The 5,714-nt window shown below is 43.4% G+C and overlaps 1 pseudogene across 1 annotated transcript; it reads right to left on the bottom strand.

Annotated features, from left to right (window-relative positions):
- Nucleotides 1–964: 964 nt before the first annotated feature.
- On the bottom strand, nt 965–3,219 carry LOC309857138 (kelch-like protein 13 pseudogene; annotated as a pseudogene). The gene has a single exon. The product of its transcript is annotated as a kelch-like protein 13 pseudogene (transcript).
- Nucleotides 3,220–5,714: the final 2,495 nt, after the last annotated feature.

Genomic DNA, 5,714 nt, shown 5'->3' with positions numbered 1-5,714 from the left:
AAGAATCTGAATTAGCTGATGCTATATCTATGTGTATATATTCTTTTATTTTTTTTATTTTTTATTTTTTTGACATTAAATGCTTTTTTATTGAACAAAAAGAGATAAAACATGGAAGTTGAAATCACTGAGCAAAAGCAGCTCCCCAGGGGAGGCTGCTACACTTTGTACTAAATAACCTTATGAATTGAGAGTATACAGAACACAGATAATATGCAAGTTACCTTAACAGCAAATGAGAAGGCATAGATTACAGTTTCGGAAGGAAAAATTTGGTCAAGTGACAAATTTAGTTGCTCAACATTTCTAGCCCTTGTCCACCTAAATTCAGTAGGATTTTCCATGTGTGCTACTGAATTCCCATTTTAACGGAAGCTGCTTTTTGGTAGAAATTTTAAAAGATCATTCAGGTTTATTTGATGTGACATTCCATTTTTAAAATTTTGTGTCTGCTCAATGTACATGTGTGTATGTATTTATACACACTTTAGAAACCCCGAACTCTTGTTTCTAAGCAGAGGGGTCATGCTGTTTCTTTTTATTATTATTAATATTGGTGAATTTCAGTTATTATTTCTCCTGTGTGTCTAAGAAACTTCCTATGTTTTCAATGCACCCACGCAGATAGGTGGGTTGACAGATATGTCAAAAATACTTTATGAAAAGAGGGAGGTAGCTCATGCGAGTTGGCAACCTTTTGTCTATTGTTTCCTGTTAGAGCAAGCTGCCTCCCTTCGACATCTCACAGTCAAAGATGAAAGGAAAACTTTTTACTTTGAAGCCGAGTTAGCACAGTTGTACACTTACTACAATCCACCTTCGAGTTGGTTCGCTGGGCTTTCTAATGTAAGATGACAAATACCTTACACCCAATACACAGCATCGAAAAAGTACTGAAGAAACATTTTATAGACAATATCTTGGGTTGGTTTTTTTTTTTTTTTGTGGGTTTTGTGTGTGTGTGTGTTTTGTTTTGTTTTGTTTTTATATGTTAAACATCAGCTTCAATGGGATACATTTCCAGAATGGTTTTGTTACCAACTTTATAAACACTCTAAGCCAAAGAAACAGCACAAATAACATCAATGTTGTCTTTTTTTTTTTTTTCCAATATCTGTAACAATTACTGGAGGCTAATCCTTACATACACTACTAAAGGGGGCGCAAAAGAAGAGAATTCATGACACGCTGCAAAGATAGGAACACAGCATCTTAGTCGCGGGGCGGGGTTGATCTTAAGGTGCAGAAAAGGTGGACTCTCTAGAAGGTGATGGTGTGGTTTCTTGGGGAGGGAACACCGTGAGTGTACAAGCTCGGATGCCACCAAGGGACTCTGGGAGATCAAACACCTTATGCCACTCATCTTTGTCAGGGTCATATTTCTGCACTATCTCCACCATACAGCGATTATTCCAGGAATACCCACCGACCACGTAGATCTTATTTTCAAAGACTGCAACCCCGACATCGCTCTGCCCCCTTAACATGGCAGCAATTGGGGTCCACTGGTCAAGGATAGGTGAGTAGTATTCACAGCTTAGGACATCATCATAATCACTTGTGCCTCGGAAGTGATTGCCGCCAATGACGTAGAGCCTCTCGCCCACCATACACTCTGACCGTGGTCATCGGCGCCTTCTGGATCCATTTGTCAGTGTCCGGGTCAAAGCACATGAGCTCCTTTTGGAAAGTGTCATGAGTGATTCCCCCTGAAATATAAATGACTCCTCCATACACAGTTCCAGCATGGCCCTAGTGGGGTTCACTCATTTTGGCAACATAGGTCCATTCATTTGTTCTTGGATGGTAACACTCCACTGTGGGCAGTTCACCAGCTGCATTTCGCCCACCGACTGCGTACAGATATCCTTTGAGGGCACTTAGGTGGAAAAAGGTGCGCTTTTCATTTAAAGATGCAACCTGCATCCATTTATTGTAGCGAGGATCAAATCTGAAGACCATATCGACTGCTGTTTTTCCTTTTGTGTCATAATTGCTCTGTCCGCCGATGACATAGAGGAAATTTCCAATGACAGCAATGCCATGCTTGTACCGTGGGGCATCCATGGGGGCTAACGATTTCGATTCATGGGCCTTTTGATCATACATGCGCAATTCCTTGCTGACAACCAGCTGCTGCCTCAGAACTCCGAGTGTGACCAAATGAGTGGTGTCAGAGGGAATGGCAGTCCTGTCTGACTGCATCACTGGCTGCATGTATGGCATCATTTGGTAATTGCTGGCTTCCAAAAGGAGATTCACACAGGTATTATCAGTTCTCATGAAATCCACGGTTTGCACATAATTGATGAGCTCCTGCGGTGTCATCAGTGGAAATCCTATGTTCTTCATTAATTTGGCAGCAAAGTCCATCCGAGGCTCTTCTAGGCGTAGCCAGAGACAGGTAGCCTTAAAGAGCTCAAGTTCAGTGCAGTGCTTAAGGCTATTACTGGAAAGCACAAAGGCAAGATGCTCAAAAGGGAGCTTCAAGAACTCCCCAGTGCTCAGCAATGCGGGAAAATTCTTCAAGACAAAACTGTTGACATATTTATCCACTTCTGTCAGATTGTAGGTGTTGGCAATCTGACCAACTTCGACACAATTGTCTAAAGTGACCCCAGATATGAGAAATACTTTGCAGAAGTCCAAAACCGGCAGAATCTGAAGAAAACTGGAGCTTCGAGGGTGTCCTGAAGGTTGTCCATGTTAAGAGAAAGCTTTGCAGTATAAATGAAATCAATAATTTTCCTTAAGTCGACTTTGCTCACACCGTGAAGCTTAATGCACATTAAATCTTGTTCTTTCATTCCACCTGTGAACATTGCCTTGAAGTAATCACTAGCAGAGGCCATCATGACTCTATGCACAGGGACGGTGTCATCTGTGCCACCAGGCATCAGGGTCACATCGCAAAGCAATCCTTCAAGTCGAAGCTGGTCAAAGCCCTGTAACACCACCGAACTGTGGGTATTGCTGGTAAAGACGCGTGTGGTCCCTGCCTTGGAAGACCGCAGATGGGATGAGAGACCCATTTCGCTGCTTCCAAGGGACAATTTCATGTGCTGGTCCTCCTCTTCCACTAGAGATCGGTTACGGAGTATTGCAGCGACTGACTCCCCTCTATGAAGATGATCCATCACCTCTAACACTCGGATAATGACCTTGTTTGCCGCGTCCCCGCGTCCCGCCGTCCGTCAGTCCGCTGCCGCACTCCGAGGGCCAAAGAGAGAGTCGCACGGCGCAGCCGGGGCTCCCTCCCGCTTGCGAGACACCGCCCCCCCACCTCCGCAGCCCCTGGCTCGTCCTGGTCACTTCGCCCTCGCGCAGGTGGAGAGCAGGGACCCTAACCCGTCCGCCGATCCACTTATTTTCCAAAGTCCCCGTTCCCGGCTTCCCCGGAAGGGGAGATTGAGCTGCTGCGGCCGCATTGGCAGAGCCTCCGCCTGACCTCGGGGGTTGGGGGGTGCGGGGGGAGAGGGAGGGGGCGGGAGTCCAGTTAAGGAGGGGAGGAGGCGGGGGGAGCGAGCTCGCGGGCGGGGGGAACATGGCGGCTGGGGTGGCCCCGGCGGCGCCTCGTATATATTCTTTTTTAAAATTAAATTAAATTAAATTAAATTGTGTGTGTGTGTGTGTTCCAAAATTCATTGTTTATGCACCACACCCAGTGCTCCATGCAATATGTGCCCTCCATCATACCCACCACCAGGCTCACCCAACCCCCCACTCCCCTCCCCTCCAAAACCCTCAGTTTGTTTCTCAGAGTTGACAGTCTCTCAGAAGTGACTTGGGGGAAATCGGAGGGGGAGATAAACCATGAACATTTAACAAGATTAAATAAACTTCTGAGAAAAGAAACGCATTGAATATATGAATAGTCACAGCAGAAAGGAAGGACTTTTTTTTTTTTTTAACATCAAATGAAAACTATTAAACAGAAGACATTATGTTAGGGGAAATGTGCATTCTTGAGATTATTATCCAATAGAAATATTTATTTCTTTCCTATAAAAATGATTAAAACAAAAATAATCGAGCTTATTATTTGTTATATTTATGAGTGTTTATGAATTATTTGCTGGGAAAATATGTATTTAGCAGATTATTTTCTCCTTTCAGAAAATCATTAAGATTCCCTAAATATGACATGTATCTTTAAAGGGTTTTGGAAATAATGTACTTTAATTTCCTGCCCTCTAGTGACCAAAATAACACACTCATGCCTTTCCATTGAACAAAGTGCATGCTTTAGTATCAGGAAATAAAATTATATTAGAGAATTTGGGGACAGACAATATGAGAAATTCTCGTTGTCATTTATGTGTTAAACTTTAGTGTAACAAATACCATTTTGGCATTTTATTTTATTCAGAGTTTGGTACATGACATTAAAATTATTAAGTAAAAGTCGATATGCTGCTACTAGCTCTCACTTGGCTATCTTTGACCTGTATCTATAATTACAGGGTATGTACTATAAGACCTGGTAACAACCAGGAAGTCGGTAATTTAATATCTTTTTTTTTAAGATTTTATTTATTTATCAGAGAGAGAGAGAGGGAGAAAGCGAGCACAGACAGACAGAATGGCAGGCAGAGGCAGAGGGAGAAGCAGGCTCCCTGCCGAGCAAGGAGCCCGATGTGGGAATCGATCCCAGGACGCTGGGATCATGACCTGAGCCGAAGGCAGCTGCCCAACCAACTGAGCCACCCAGGCGTCCCAGTAATTTAATATCTTTAATCTTAAGTATCAGAAGTGAAGAAAACTATCTAACCGTAAAAGTGACTGCCAATACTAAATTCATTTGAATCTTAAGTCTAGGCAGTAGTAAGCTGGATAACTTGCCTGGGAGTTTAAGCCTGAGATAGAAATAATCAAATAGTTGATTGCTATAATAGGACTAAATAAGGTAGAACTTCTGGATTTGATTAAGTACGATGTTAGCATTGTTTGGTATCCTAATTACTGACTGCATCATTGCTTTACTGCCTGAACATTTTGGCATTCCTGGGCCCAGGAATGTATGTGGCATTTGTGCCAGGAATTTATCACCAACAAATTTACTGAGTTTGTATTAACCCCATCTTTGGTGTCTGGTAACTAAATTCAAAGTGAAAGAGCTCAGTCATCACACCATACTCTCAGGTCTTGTTGGAGCTCTGAGATCTTGCATCCAGAAGGGGTGGCACTATGTTCTGATGTTATACAAACTGGGTCAATGCTTTGCATATGTAGAGGTTCTTTAAAATCCATTACCCTACTTCATAAGACATATGTTTAGGGCTGCAGACAGGAACTCATTTTCACAGGGATGGAGGTCTTAGGTGGAAGTGGGTACTGCAGGGCCAGCTATTTCTGAGGCCACCGTCTGAGAACACTACAGTGGTGCTTTTCCAGGCAAAGCCAGAATGTCCCTTGAAAGGGTATGAGCTCTCCACCAACTTCCATGTGACTGTCCCTGTGTGGAGAACAGGGTTGAGTGGGATGGCATCCTATGTGAGGTGTTAGAATATGATTTTGGGACCAGTACACCCCATGCCAAGCTCTCACTCACTGTACGTTACCTATATGACCAACTCTGCATCAGCCTCTCTCTTCCTTACAACAGCCTTGCCAGATGGGTGTTATCCCCCCATGTGAAGAGGCGCTAACTGATGGAAAGACTAACTTTTGGGGTTACTTTTGGATCTCATGTCTACTGAGCTTCTAAACATGAC

This window comes from Mustela nivalis (assembly GCF_964662115.1).
Source record: "Mustela nivalis genome assembly, contig: HAP1_SCAFFOLD_422, whole genome shotgun sequence".
Taxonomy (NCBI): Eukaryota; Metazoa; Chordata; class Mammalia; order Carnivora; family Mustelidae; genus Mustela; species Mustela nivalis.
The sequence above is the reverse complement of the archived record's forward strand: the minus strand, read 5'-3'. Positions and strand labels throughout refer to the sequence as shown.